This window comes from Carcharhinus amblyrhynchos, chromosome 8 (genome assembly GCF_965287045.1).
Source record: "Carcharhinus amblyrhynchos chromosome 8, sCarAmb.v2.hapA, whole genome shotgun sequence".
Taxonomy (NCBI): domain Eukaryota; kingdom Metazoa; phylum Chordata; class Chondrichthyes; order Carcharhiniformes; family Carcharhinidae; genus Carcharhinus; species Carcharhinus amblyrhynchos.
This window is the reverse complement of record NC_137331.1, coordinates 63,529,593-63,544,167: the sequence shown is the minus strand read 5'-3', so window position 1 is coordinate 63,544,167 and position 14,575 is coordinate 63,529,593.

Sequence of the window (14,575 nt, the reverse complement as noted above, 5' to 3'; positions counted from 1 at the left end):
CCCACAGAGTATGGCCAATGGCTTTGGTCACCTGCACATGAAGATGTGGAATGTTAGTTGGATGATGTTGGCACCAAATTCTTTGTTTTGCCCGACTCACATGGGGAGGAGGGCTTAACACAGTCTACTCCCGGTCATTCCCAAAACAAGATCTTATAAGGGCCTCCCTTGCTCGGTGGCCCATTCTGGCTCTGTCAATAGTCCTGCTTTCTTCCTCCTCTTCCTCGATTTCTTCACATCCATGTCCTTCCTCAATATCCTCCTCATCCAAAGAGATGTTGCACTCGCCCATCTCCTGTCCTAGGTGGCCTCGCCTCTACAGCTCTAAGTTGTGGAGCATGCCGCACACCTCAGTAATGCTGGAGAGCCTCTGGAGGTTGTATTGTAGGGCACCCTGTGAATGATCCAGGCACCGGAACTGCATCTCCAGCAATCCAATGGCTTGTTCCACCACCACTCACTTTGGAGCCTGAGCTCATTATATTGAGTTTCCGCTGATGCTTGTGGCCTCCGCACTGGAATCATCAGCCACTTTCTGAGCAGGTACCACTTGTTTCTGAGGAGCCATCCCTTCAGCCGCCGTTCTGTCTCAAAGATGGCTGGTATTTGTGAGTGACTCAAGATGCGACTGTCATGGGCACTCCCCAGGAAATGAGCACATACCTGCATTATGCAGTCACAGACAAATTCCACATTGAGGGACTGGAACTCCTTGTGCTCATGAACGGTATCACCTGCCCCACTGGTGACCTGAGAGCCATGTGGGTACGTTCAATGATGCCATGCATTTGGGCATCCCTACAATGGGGACGAAACCCATGTCTGTGGCATCCTGGCTCGCCTGATCCCGGTCCAAGTTTATTAACATCTCTGCTCTTGCATAAAAGGCATCTGTGACCTCCCTGATACATCTGTGAGTGGCAGACTTGGAGATGCCACAGATGCCCCCTGTGCTGCTATGACCTAAAGAGCCACAGGCATTGGGTATCCTCCATTTCCATGGGGTGCCAGCTCGTGCAATATGTGACTGACAGTCCCCCGACACTGAAGGTATGATTCTGCGCTGGTACTGTCTCTGAAATTGAGCCTGTTGTCCTATTCCCTGGATAGCTGTGTGCCTCTGGTCCTGGGCATGTGCAGCAGCACGCTATTGTCTCTGCTGCTGATCAATCCCAATTAGTAGAAAGGCCAATTCCACAGGTTCCATCATTCTCCTAAATCATGCATTGAAAGAGTGAGAACACCATTGAGCGCTATGACGAGTCTTGCCACAGCCCTGATGCTCATCCCTCCACGCTCTGTAACTTTCACGCAAGTGCTTCCTATTCACTGGGTGACTATCTGCTCTCCCTCACAACATCCCCTCTGACACAGCAGCCACATCCCCACATTATTTACCCTGTACACCACCAGAGTGAATATTGCTGAGCCTCCATTTTCTCATGGCTTCTAACCCGCCCATTCTTCCCATGTATTCCCCTCCTTCACCCTCGTCCATATGGTGATAGCGATCCTCATCCCTGGCCCTGAGCTCTACGTTTCTGCATCCACAGCATCCTCCCTTGCGCTCCTTGAGTTTTGGACAGGCTGAGGAGGAATGGCTGCCTGAGTGTCATCTCTGATATCCCCCTCGGAGGTGAGGGCACCATGCTTATTCTTATGTAGAGTTGGTGTAAATGGCGCTTGCTGAGTATTTGGTGTGGGCTGAATATCCTGTGTGAGTGCTCTATAGCGAGAGGCTAATGTATTAAAATAAGGTTCTTGACGTTCTGTAGCGTGTTCCACATCACTCTTGCTGGTGAGGATCATGTTTTTCAAAGCTCTCCGGATTTTGAGCATGTACCCGTCATTCCTGTTCACAGAGTCTAGGCTCCAGATTCTGCCCCACATCTTTCTATTTTCCCTTTATCTTCAGCTGAACCTGACCTTTAGCGCAGGGAAGTCCCTGACCTAAGCCGACAGGAACCTCACCGACTGCACCTGACCTTTAATGTGGGAAGCCCCTGACCTGAACCTTAACGACCGCACCCGACCTTTAGCAAGGAAAATCAAGTTATTATTCCGCACAGCGACATTCTGAACTGTCTCCTGTTAGCAGATGACGCCATGGGTGTGAAGTTATTAAAGTACAATGCATTTATTATTCAGTGATTCAGCTTACGTTTTTGGCCATTTAATTGACTTTAGATTATAGCCAGTCTAGCCTTAGGATATTGTAATGCAAGTAAGCCTGGTGAATGTATTTAAGAAGGAAATAGATAGATTTCAAGCCTTTAAAGATGTCAAGGTGGGGTTGGGGAGAGAACAGGAGTATGATATTGAGATAGCCATGATCATATTGAACAGTGGACAGAGCAGGTTTGAAGAACTGAGTGACCTATTCCTATTTTCTATGTTTCTATAGGTGGTATCTGAGAATTGAAATTATTTGAAATCTGAAATGCAATTGGTCCCAAGGATGTTGGGCAGAGGATGTTTGACCCATCCATGGGTAACCATGATTTGGGCAGGCAAAGCTAACATGGCTTTGTGGAAGAGAAATCACTTATAACTAATCTATTTGAGTTTTTTGATGAAATAAATGAATAAAGGGAAATGGGTAGATATGGTGTACTTAGATTTGCAGAAGGCATTTAATAAGGTTATTAAATCACAGGTTATTACACAAGGTAAAAGCAAATAGTGTAGAGGATAACAAAACATGGATAAAGGACTGGTTGGCTAACAGGAATCAGAAAACAGGGAGAAATGGGTGTTTTTTTTATTGGCAAGATGTAACTAGTAGAGTGCGGATTACTGCTGGGTCCTCAACTATTTGCTACCGATATCCTTATTAAAAAATATATAAAATTGCTCTGGAAATGATTCAGAGAAAGTTCACTGGACTCATTCCTGGGCTGAAGAACTTATGTTATGAGAAGTATGGATAAGTTGGGCCTATACGCATTGGTGAAGAATAAAAGGTGTGAAACGTATATGATCCTGAAAAGACTCTTTCGGATAGATTTTCAAAGGATATTTCCTCTTGTGGAGGAGACTAAAACCAGGAAGCACAGTTCAAAAAAATGTCTCTCTTTTAAGGCAGAGATGGTGTTAGGAATTCTAGTCCCCAGGAAGCAGTGGTGGCCAGGTCTCTGAAATTATCCAAGGCAGAATTAGAAGAATTTTGTTAGACAGGGAGTCAAAGGTTATGGGAGGGCGCAGATAGGAAAGTGAAGCTGAGACCACAACCAGATCAGCCACAATCTTATTGAATGGTGGAGCATGCTCAAAGGGCCACATGGCCTACTGCCCCTCCTATGTCCCTCACATGCCATGGTCTGCATTCAGGCCCTTCTTCTGACTGTCTTTACTCTTACCTTTACAGATAGCACATACATTGACCTGTAACTTCCTGACTCCCCAATGTCAGATTTGGGGAATACCCCAAAGTTTTTGTGAGGAATCCCTCTCAGAAGTTCCCAGATCAGGTTTTACATGACAACTGTCCAAAAGTGTTAACTGTCCAACTGTGATGCACTGGGAACCATCCGAGAAAGTACTTTAAATCATTAGCTTCAAATGGTTCTGCCAGATTTACACCAATAGTTACTCCGAAAGAATTAAATAGAATAAAACAATTTCTAACTTCAATGTAACTATTTTAAACACTCAGAACAAGCCTTGCATACAGCACTCTGGACCCTCAACTCACTTGCCTCCTCCCTGGCCTATCAGGTTCACTGGGCCCTTTGAACTAACCTGCTTTACAGTAGTCAGTTTAGAAAAGGGGGTTCAGGGGTTAAGGGTGCATGACCTCTCTGAGTTCACTGGAGTTGTATCGAACACAGGCCTTTGGAGACTCTCTCGTTGCAGGACTCAAGCAACTCCAACCAGCGGAGATTTCAGCAAGGTTTTCGAGGTAAGTGGCGTTTATTGGTAGGGGGATTGAATTTAGGAGTCGCGGCGTCATGTTGCAACTGTACACAACTCTGGTGCGGCCGCACTTGGAGTACTGTGTGCAGTTCTGGTCCCCACATTACAGGAAGGATGTGGAGGCTTTGGAGAGGGTGCAGAGGAGGTTTACCAGGATGTTGCCTGGTATGGAGGGGAGGTCCTATGAGGAGAGACTGAGGGATTTGGGGTTGTTTTCGCTAGAAAGAAGGCGGCTAAGAGGGGATCTTATTGAAACATATAAGATGATTAGAGGTTTAGATAGGATGGATAGTGATAGCCTTTTTCCTCGGATGGAGAAAGCTAGCACGAGGGGGCATGGCTTTAAATTAAGGGGGGGTAGTTATGGGACGGATGTCAGGGGTAGGTTCTTTACCCAGAGGGTGGTGAGGGATTGGAATGCCCTGCCTGTTGCAGTTGTAAATGTGCCTAGTTTGGGGGCGTTTAAGAGATCCGTGGATAGGTTTATGGACGAAAAGGGATTGGTTTAGGTTAGTGGGTCATTGTTTTTTAACTGGTCGGCGCAACATCGTGGGCCGAAGGGCCTGTTCTGCACCGTAGTGTTCTATGTTCTATGTTCTATACTGTTGTAATTCCAGCGGGTTATGACTATATACCACTGGGTGGAAGCTATGACCTGTTGTTTCTGTTAAATAGAATAAATAAACCCAGATACTGCATTGTCTCCTTTATATGAGGGTGTGTCTTCAACCCACATTCCAGCAGAGGTTCAGGACAGTCCATAAACTCCCACAAGCTGCAGTCCAGATGCACAAGTTGCTTGAACATATTTTACTCATTTCTTAGTTTTAATTTGTCAGTAATTTTGTTTCCTTTTTCTACACTCTAGCTTGCACGAAAACAATGGATAAACTTTTTAAATACCTGCTGCTTCAAAATTACAGAAACTGCTATAAATACGGAGGCAAAAAGAATAACTCTCTCCCTACCTGAAACGAACTCCCACACTCAACAAACTCCCAATGTTTAAACATTTCATGCTGCATTTCATTTCTCAAAAAGCTGTATTAAAGAGAGAAAGGCCTTATTATATACTGCCTTTCATGACCACCAGACATTTCAAAGTGCTATACAGTTGTTGGAATGTACAACGAACAAAGAAAAGTACAGCACAGGAACAGGCCCTTCGGCCCTCCAAGCCTGTGCCAATCATGATGCCCTAACTAAATTAAAAAAAAACCCTTCTGCCCTTACTTGGTCTGTATCCCTCCATTTCCTCCCTATTCATGTATCCATCCAGGTGTCTCTTAAATGTTGTCTCTTAAATGCTTATGTACCTGCTTTGGTCACCTCCTTTGACAACGCATTCCAAGCACCCACCAAACTCAGCATAAAAAACTTCCCCTGCACATCTTCCTTAAATTTTCTCCTCTCACCTTGAACTTGTGCTCCCTTGTAATTGACACTTCCACCCTCGGAGAAAGCCTCTGACTATCCACCCTGTCTATGCCTAACATAATTTTGTAGACCTCTATCAGGCCTCTCCCAGCCACCATGTTTCCAGTGAAAACAATTCAATTTTATTCAACCTCTCCTCATAGTATATATAATTGATGTGGGGGAAAATATGGGTAGTCTTATTAGTAAGTTTGCAGATGATATGAAGATAGGTGGAGTTCCTGATAGTGCTGAGGCTTGTCAGAGGATACAACAGGACTTGGATAGAATGGAGACTTGGGCACAGAAATGACAGATGGGATTTAACCAGACAAATGTGGGACGATGCATTTTGCAGGATCCCTTGAGATCAGCCAACATCCTGGTCAACCTTCTTTGCACTCTCTCCAAAGCTGCCATGTCCTTATGGTAGTGTGATGACCAGAACTGTACGCAATACTTCAAATGTGACTGAACCAAGGTTTTATATAGTTGCAACATGATTTCCCAACTCTTGTGCTTAATGCCCCAGTTGATGAATGCAAGGCTTCCATATGCCTTCTTAATCATCTTGGCCATGTGCATCTGTGGATCTGCATGCCCAGATCACCCTGTATGTCAATGTTCCTAAGGGTTCGCCATTTACAGGATAATCCACATCTAAATTTGATCCTCCAAAATGCATCACTCGCATTTGTCTGGATTAAACTCTATCTGCTATTTCCGTGCTGAAGTTTCCAATCTATCTGTATCCTGCTATATCCTCTGACAATCCTCGGCACTATCAGGAACTCCACCAATCTTCATGTCATCCAAAAACTTACTAATCAGATTACCCATATTTTCCTCCAGATCATTTATATATACTACAAACAACAGAGGTCCTAACACTGACCCCTGTGGAACATCACAAGCTACAGATCTCCATTCTGAAAAACACCCTTCCATCATTACTCTCTGTCTTCTGTAACCAAGCTAGTTCTGTATCCATCTAGCCAACCCACCCTGAATCCTGTGTGATTTTAGTTTTTGTACCAATCTGCTATGTGGGACATTGTCAAATGCCTTAGTAAAATCCAAATAAGGTAAAGTCCATATAAGGACAGCATGCTGGTACAGTGGTTAGCGTTACTGCCTCACAGCGGCAGGGCCTGGGTTCAATTCTCGGCTCGGTACTCTCTGTGCAGAGTTTGCACTTTCTTCCATGTCTGCATGGGTTTCCTCTAGGTACTCCGGTTTCCTCCCACAGACTGAAAGACATGCTGGTTAGGCGCATTGGCCATGCTAAATTCTCCCTCAATGTACCCAAACAGGTACTGGAATGTGGTGACTGGGGAATTGCACAATAACTTCATTGCAATGTTAATGTAAGCCTACTTGTGACACTAATAAATAAACTTTGAACTACATCCACAGCTCTTCTCTCATCAATTATCTTTGTCTCCTCTTCAAAAAACTCAATCAAGTTGGTGATCCATGACCTTCCCTTTATAAAACCCATGCTGCCTGTCACTAACTAGTCCATTTTCTTCCAAATATGCATTTGGCTGTACCACAGTATCTTCTCCAAAAGCTTCTCAACTACTGACTTCAGGCCCACTTTCTTGGATTATCCCTGTAGCAGGCTGAAAGGGCCAAATGGCCTACTCCTGCTCCCACGTTCATTTGAAATGTAAACATATTCTTGTTAATATTTCTTAATTTGCTGTTGATTTCAGATCCTTCTCACCTGAAACAGGAGTACAGTATTTCAGATGCAAGAAATCTGAAGTAAAAGCAGAAAATTTTGGAGATACAGGGGAGGGAGAAACAATTTCAGCTCTGTAACCCCTTTGGGTGGGGTTTTCCAGTCGCGCTCGCCTTGAAACCAGAAAATCCCATCTGAGATCAACAGACCTTTCATTGGTTCACACCCCACCGCCCCCCTCCCGCCTGCTACAACTCCCCTGGCAGGGAGTATGGGAAAATTTGCCCCTTTGACTGAATTTCACTTCTGAGTTACAGAATCATTACATTGTAGAAGGAGGCCATTTGGCCCATTATGACTGTACTGGCTCCCCAAACAAGCATCATGACTTTGTGTAATTTCCCTGTCTTTTCCCTATGCCCCTGCACATTGTAAATTGTGAATGCCAACCAAGTTTGTGAAATTATTTTCCTTTACAATGGAGAGGCTGAGAGTAGGGATTTTCTTTTCAGTTTATTACACTTTGGTGCTTTATGGTTTCACATTTTAAGACTGACCAAGCAACTGTTAGTTTGTTATTTCTCAATGAGTTCTTTCTGGAAGGGTTTGCTGCAGTTCAACTGATTATTTTCACTCAATGCCACCTACACAATAGTTCCAAATGTACCTTACCAGTAAACTTGATAATAGTCCGCTTCTGGGAACCTGTAGAGATAAAAATGGTAGTTCAGAACCAATTCCATTTCCACAAATCAGCACTAATCAAGATAGATCACAAGCAAAATACATGTCTTTTTATAGAGAAGAATAGCACGCGTGCTTAAAAGCAGATCTTCAGAATCAAATCAGTGTGCTTAAACATTCAACATTTCTCAGCTTAGGTTCATGTGGCAAGAGAGGCTTGTACTACAACATAATCAATGATAACTTATGTTTTCATATGGGAAGTTTATTATTTTTCTTCAGCAGGCATACCTTTTTGAGTTCTGAAGGTAGCATCTATTCTTGCTATTCCTTTCCTTCTACAAATGTAGGAATTAGAAGCTGAAATAGGCCATTTGGCCCCTTGACTCTGTTCTCCCATTCAATAAATCATGACTGATCTGACTGTGGCCTCAACTCCACATTCCACCTGCCCCCAATAACCTTTGACTCCATTGTTAGTCAAGAATCTATCCACCTTTGCCTTAAAAATATTCATTGACCATGTTCTCACTGCTTTCTGGGGAAGAACGTTTACTTGCTGTACCTTCATAGAATTCATAGAATCCCTACAGTGCAGAAGGCTGCCATTCGGCCCATCGAGTCTGCACCAACCTGCTGACAGAATATCTTAGCCAGGCCCTATTCCCATAACCCCATGTATTTACCCCACTGATCCCCTTAACCTACACATTTTTGGACACTAAAGGACAGTTTAGCATGATCAATCCACCAAATCTACGTACATGTGAGAGGAAACTAGAGCACCTGGAGAAAACCCTCACGGACATGAAAGAACATGCAAACGCCACACAGAAATAAGGTGAACATGCAAACCCCACAAGGACTCACCCAAGGCTGGAATTGAACCCAGATCCTCTGGCCGTGAGGCAGCAGTTCTAATCACTGTGCCACCCATTAAATTTTAACTAATTAAATTTTAAACCTTTTAGTTTCCAATACTTTTAACTCTGCTGTTATCAATTTCCCCAGTGTTCTTTCTTTTAAGCCCCTTTTTAGCCTCTTAAATGCTGGTCCTTCTTGCTGAATGGAATGTATTTTTGTTGCACATTTTGAATTGTTTTTTTAAATATTTCCCACTGTTCATTTACCTACATACCTTTTCATCTAGTTACCCAATTCTTCAGTTGAATTATTGTACTCAGAACTCAGCAGCAATGTGAACATTTTCTAATTTCAAAACAACTGATTCACAAATACAGTAAAAGTACAATATCTTAAATCCAGTTATCAGAAAAGACTTTCAAGCTGCCATGCATGAATTTTAATTATTTGAGCAAAATAACTTGCTGACTTGTTCTGCCAGGTGCTGCACTGACACACTGACTAGTAATCAGCTTCGCTCACCAATTTTTTCCTATGCTCAGAGACCCTTAACCCCATCCACCTGCATTTTAACTTTTCCTGATTCATGTACCAGGACACTCAGATCCTTCTGAACTGCAGAATTCTGCAGTCTTTCTCTACTGAAATAATACGCTGTTTTTTTATTCTTCCTGCCAAAGTCGGCAAGTTCACATTTTCCAACATTATACTCCATATGCCAGTTTTTGTCCACTTACTTAACCTATCTATGTCCCTTTATAGACTCCTAATTCCTGATGTCCTCTTCACCTTATTTTCCTGTTTGTCTTTCATCACCAGCAAAGTTAGCAACCATACATTCAGTCCATTCATCTAAGTCATTGATATTGTTTGTGAATAGTTGAGACCTCAGCACTAATCACTGTGGCCCTCAACTTGCCATGGGAAAAATTTCCATTTATTCCTGCCCTCTGCTTCTTGTTAACTAACCAATTCTCTATCCATGCCAATATCTTACCCACTATATATGAGCTCTTATTTTGTGTAATAACATTTAATGTGACATTTTGTCAAATGCCTTCTGAAAATCTAAGTGCATGACAACCACAGGCTCCCCCTTATCTGCATTGCTTGCTACTTCTTCAAAGAATTCCACCAAATTAGTCGAGTATGATTTCCCTATCACAAAACCATATTGACTGTGTTTGATTGCATTGTGATATCCTAAATGTCCCCCCATAACCTCTTTAATAATACATTCTGTTGCCATTTATTTAACAAGCTGTAATCAGCATCAAATATCTTGAGTGAAATTTTCTGGCTGTTCATGCCAGCGGGATTTTCTGGTTCCACTGTAGTGAACAGAAATTTGGTTGAGCACCAAATTCTCTGTCCTTGCTTGCAGCAACAGCAGGGCATAAACAGCCGGAAATTTGTGTCTGCTCGACATCAGACACTAATTTCTAAACTATTGCCATCAAAATTTATTGTAGAAATATTCCTCTTACTGGAAACGAAACAGTACAAAAACTTTGATATAAACCAATTCACTTTTTTTAAGAGAAAAATAAATCTTGCCAGAGAACAAACTAGAAGACCTGTCAAAAAGAATACCTGCTGTGGGATAGAAACATGAATAACATTTTGTCTGAACATTTATCTGGGACAGAGTTAGGTGAGATATAAAAAAACAAAAGGCCAGGCTTTTCAACTATTGCTGAATCCAGTTGATTTTTGATAGGGCCAGTCTGTTTTGCGTAATCAGGGCAGGCTGCTTGGCCTACATCAGGGAATCTGCTGTCTCAGAATAGAGTAACAGACAGCCTCTGTAAGGCTTGAGGTCTGACCTGCCACTACAATACTGGCACTTAATCTCTGCATTTCAACCCACCATCGCAAAACCAAAATTTTTCATGTCAATTAATTATCTCCACCTGCCATGTTTCCCACTCGGGAGATCGCATTCAATGCTGTCCAGTGGCAGGGATACACTGAGCACCAGTGGGCAGTTGCTTGCCAGGGTAAGAAGCAATGTCATATACGAGTTCTGCCGTCAACAAGTCAGTTGAGGATCTCATGGTTACAAGCTTCAGGAGAAGTATTTGATAAATTAATTTTTAGTGCAATGAACAACATGACTGAAGGTTTGTAGTGAGGGGTTGGAGAAGTACACTTCCACCTCGATCTATGGTTTGACGTAGAGTCTGAAACTTATCCTCTCCAGCGTGGAGAGTCTGGCCAATTCCAAAGTGTGGAAGTCATTGGTATCCAATATTTGATGACTGAGGGTGCTGCTTTCAGTGCAGTGATAGCAAGTTCAATGGAATGCCAGACAGCTAGAATGGAAGGACATCACGGAAGCTCATGCAGTTGCCCTGGTGGCTCTGGGCTTCTCTGTTGAAAGGGTTTTGCAGTCAAGCAGACCATGCTAGCCCAAGCTGAGGTGATCTAGTCAGAGGCAGGACTACCATGGCCTAAAGTCTTTCAATGGCATCACAGGAGGACATGTGACTGGTCTTCCACAGATTTTCAACAGTCATGCATCTCACGTACTGCTGCCACTGGGGATCTATCAAAACACTCCAAGGAGTTCCCACCAGTGTTACTGGGCACCATTGTAACTGGCACTGGAACATCCTGTGCTTTAAATGTTATAATCTCCCCAGCTTTCTAATCCACATCCAGGGACACACAGATCAATGGATTTCATGACAGGCCATCTGCCTGGTATCTTCTAGAGATCCTCTGAGTTCCACCCTTCTCCTCTTCCTTCCCCCTACTCCATACCCAACTTTCTTCTCCGGATCCTCTGGCACATTCACTGATAATAATATCTGGTTTCTCATGATCACCAGATTTTGGAGCATGTCATTAACCACCATGTATCTGTGGGCCTCTCTCATCCAGCAGTTGTTGCTTTTTTTTTATGTTCTTCTATTCTCACATCAGTCCAATAGTGACTCTGAGACCATCCCCACTGTTAACCAACCCCTTATGACTCTTTTAAGGTCTCCTATTGGGTACGGTGGAATGGCACACAGCTTAAGTTTATTTATTTGTGTCACAAGTAGGCTTACATTAACACTGTAATGAAGTTACTGTGAAAATCCCCTAGTCGCCACATTCCAGCACCTGTTTGGGTACACTGAGGGAAAATTTAGTATGGCCAATACACCTAACCAGCAAGACTTTTGGACTGTGGGAGGAAACCAGAGCACCCGGAGGAAACCCATGCAGACAAGGGGAGAATGTGCAAACTCCACACAGACAGTGACCTAAGCTGGGAATCGAACTTGGGTCTCTGGCACTGTGAGGCCGCAGTGCTAACCATTATGCCACCGTGTTGCCCTTAATTTCTACAGGTAAAGTTCTCAGGGAATTTCCATAACAATGATGATGGAGTGTTGACATTACTTATTTCATTACCTGCCTTGTCCTTTCTCTTTAATTTTTCAAGTTTCCCTTCATCTGAACCCTCCCATGTCCACTATTTAGTTTAAAGCCCTCTCCATAGCCTTAGTTATTTGATTCATTGGGATGCTGATCCCAGCTTATTAAAAGAGGCTCCCTTTTCACCAATACTGGTGTCAATTTCCATGAATCAAAATCCTTTTTCCCACACCAAACTTGAGCCAAGCATTCAACTCTCTGACCTTACTTACCCAATGGCAATTTGTTGCAGGTTCAGGTAATAAACTAAAGGTCATTATCTTTGTGGTTCGGCCTTTAAATTTCATCCCAGTTGCTCATCATCCTTGAGCAGAACCTTTATCTTAGTCTTACATATGTCATTAGCACTCACATGGACAATGGTAGCTGGATCTTTTTCCTCCCACTCCAAGCTCTCCTCCAGACACCAAGGGATGTCTTTAACCCTGATATCAGCCTAAGGGACTCATGCTGTCAGCATCCTTCTAACTAAACTGTGTCCTATTGCAAATACATTCTTTTTCACTTCCTGTAACTTAAATGGTCCTCTGTATGCACAACTCTGCAGTTAGTTTGCTTGTCCGCCTTCTCATTCCTGTTCTCTTCCATACAAGCTAAAAAAATCATTAAACTGTTTAGACAAGTGCAGTGTCTGAGGGTCCTCCATTGTTACCTCTTGGATCACCATACCTGTCTCACTCAGTCAAATACTCCTGGTCCTGAACATGGACCAAATTTGAATTACTTAACCTCGCAGTTCGGAGGGCAAATGGTATGTTAGCCTTTATCTTGAGAGAACTTGAGTACAGGAGCAAGAGCTGTACACAGCCTTGGTGAGATCACACACCTGGAACATTGTGAGCAGTTTTGGTCTCCTTACTTCGGAAAGGATATACTTGCCATAGAGGGAGTGCAGCAAAAGTTCACCAGACTGATTCCTGGGATAACAGGATCATTTGAGGACAGATTAGGAAAACTAGTCCTGTATTCACTGAAGTTTAGAAGAATGAGAGGGGATCTCATTAAAATGTATAAAATTCTGACAGAGCTAGACAGGCTGGATGTAGATGTTTCCTCTGGCTAGGCCGTCTAGAACAGGAGATCACAGTCTCAGGATATAGAGTCAGCTACTTAGGACTGAGATTAGGAGAAACCTCTTCACTCAGAGGGTGGTGAACCTATGGAATTCTCTACCACCGAAGGCAGTTGAGATCAAGTTACTGATTATATTCTAGAAGGAAATATATTGATTTTTAGTTTCTAAAGGTGTCAAGGGGTATGTGGAGAGCACTGGAGTACGGCATTGAGATAAAAATTCAGCCATGATCACTGGCGGTGGAGCAGGCTCAAAGGGCTGAATCACCTACTCCAGCTCTTATTTTCTACTGTGACTGCCTCCTGGAATAAAGTTTACAGGTAACAAATGCAGTATTTTGGGATTAATGGCTCCTTTTCTAGCAAGATGTCACTCGTGGGGTACCACGGGGTTCGACCCTCAGGCCCCAAATATTTACAATTAATGAATTGGCTAGAAGTTACTATAGCCAAATTTGCAAATGACACTAAAATATGTAGGATTGTAAATTGCAATAAAGAAATAAGAAATTTATAAATGGATCTGGATAGGTTAGGAAAATGGGCTAAAGTTTGCTGATGGAGTTTAACATGGATAAAAGTGAGGTTATCCATTCTGGTCAGAAAAATAGAAAAGCAACTTATTATCTAAGTGTAGAGAGAGTTCAGAGTGCTTCAATGCAGAGGGATCTGGTTGCCCTTGTGCATAAGTCACAGAAAACTAGTACAGCAAGTAATAACAAGCAAATGGAATTTTGGCATTTATTGCTAAAGGAGTAAGGTCTGATAGTGGGCAAATATTGCTGCAACTGTACAAGGCATTAGTGAAATTGCACCAGGAGTATTGTGTACAGTTTTGGCTCCCTTCCTTGGTAAGAAGTCTCACAACACCAGGATAAAGTCCAGCAAGTTTATTTGGCATCAAAAGCCACTAGCTTTTGGAGTGCTTGCTGCTTCTTCGTCAGGTGAGTGGGATTTCAGTTCACAACAAGGCATTTAAACACACAAACTCAATTTACAAAATAATGGTTGGAATGCGAGTCTTTACAGTTAATCAAGTTATAAAGCTACAATGTGAGTGGAGAGAGGGTTAAGTCTCCAGACAGGACAGTTAGTGAGATTTTGCAAGCCCAGGCAAGTTATGGGAGTTACAGATAGTGTGACATGAACCTACGATCCCAGTTGAGGCCGCCCTCATGTGTGAGGAACTTGGCTATCAGTCTCTGCTCAGCGACTCTGTGTTGTCGTATGTCGTGAAGGCCGCCTTGGAGAAGATTTACCCAAAGATCAGAGGCTGAATGCCCGTGACCGCTGAAGTGTTCCTCAACAGGAACAGAACAGTCTTGCCTGGTGATTGTCGAGCGGTGTTCATTCATCCTTTCTCATAGTGTCTGCATGGTCTCCTCAATGTATCATGTTTCGGGACATCCTTTCCTGCAGTGTAGACAATGTTGACAATGTTGACAAAGTAGACAATGTTGGCCGAGTTGCAGGTGTATATACAGTGTACCTGGTGGATGGTGTTCT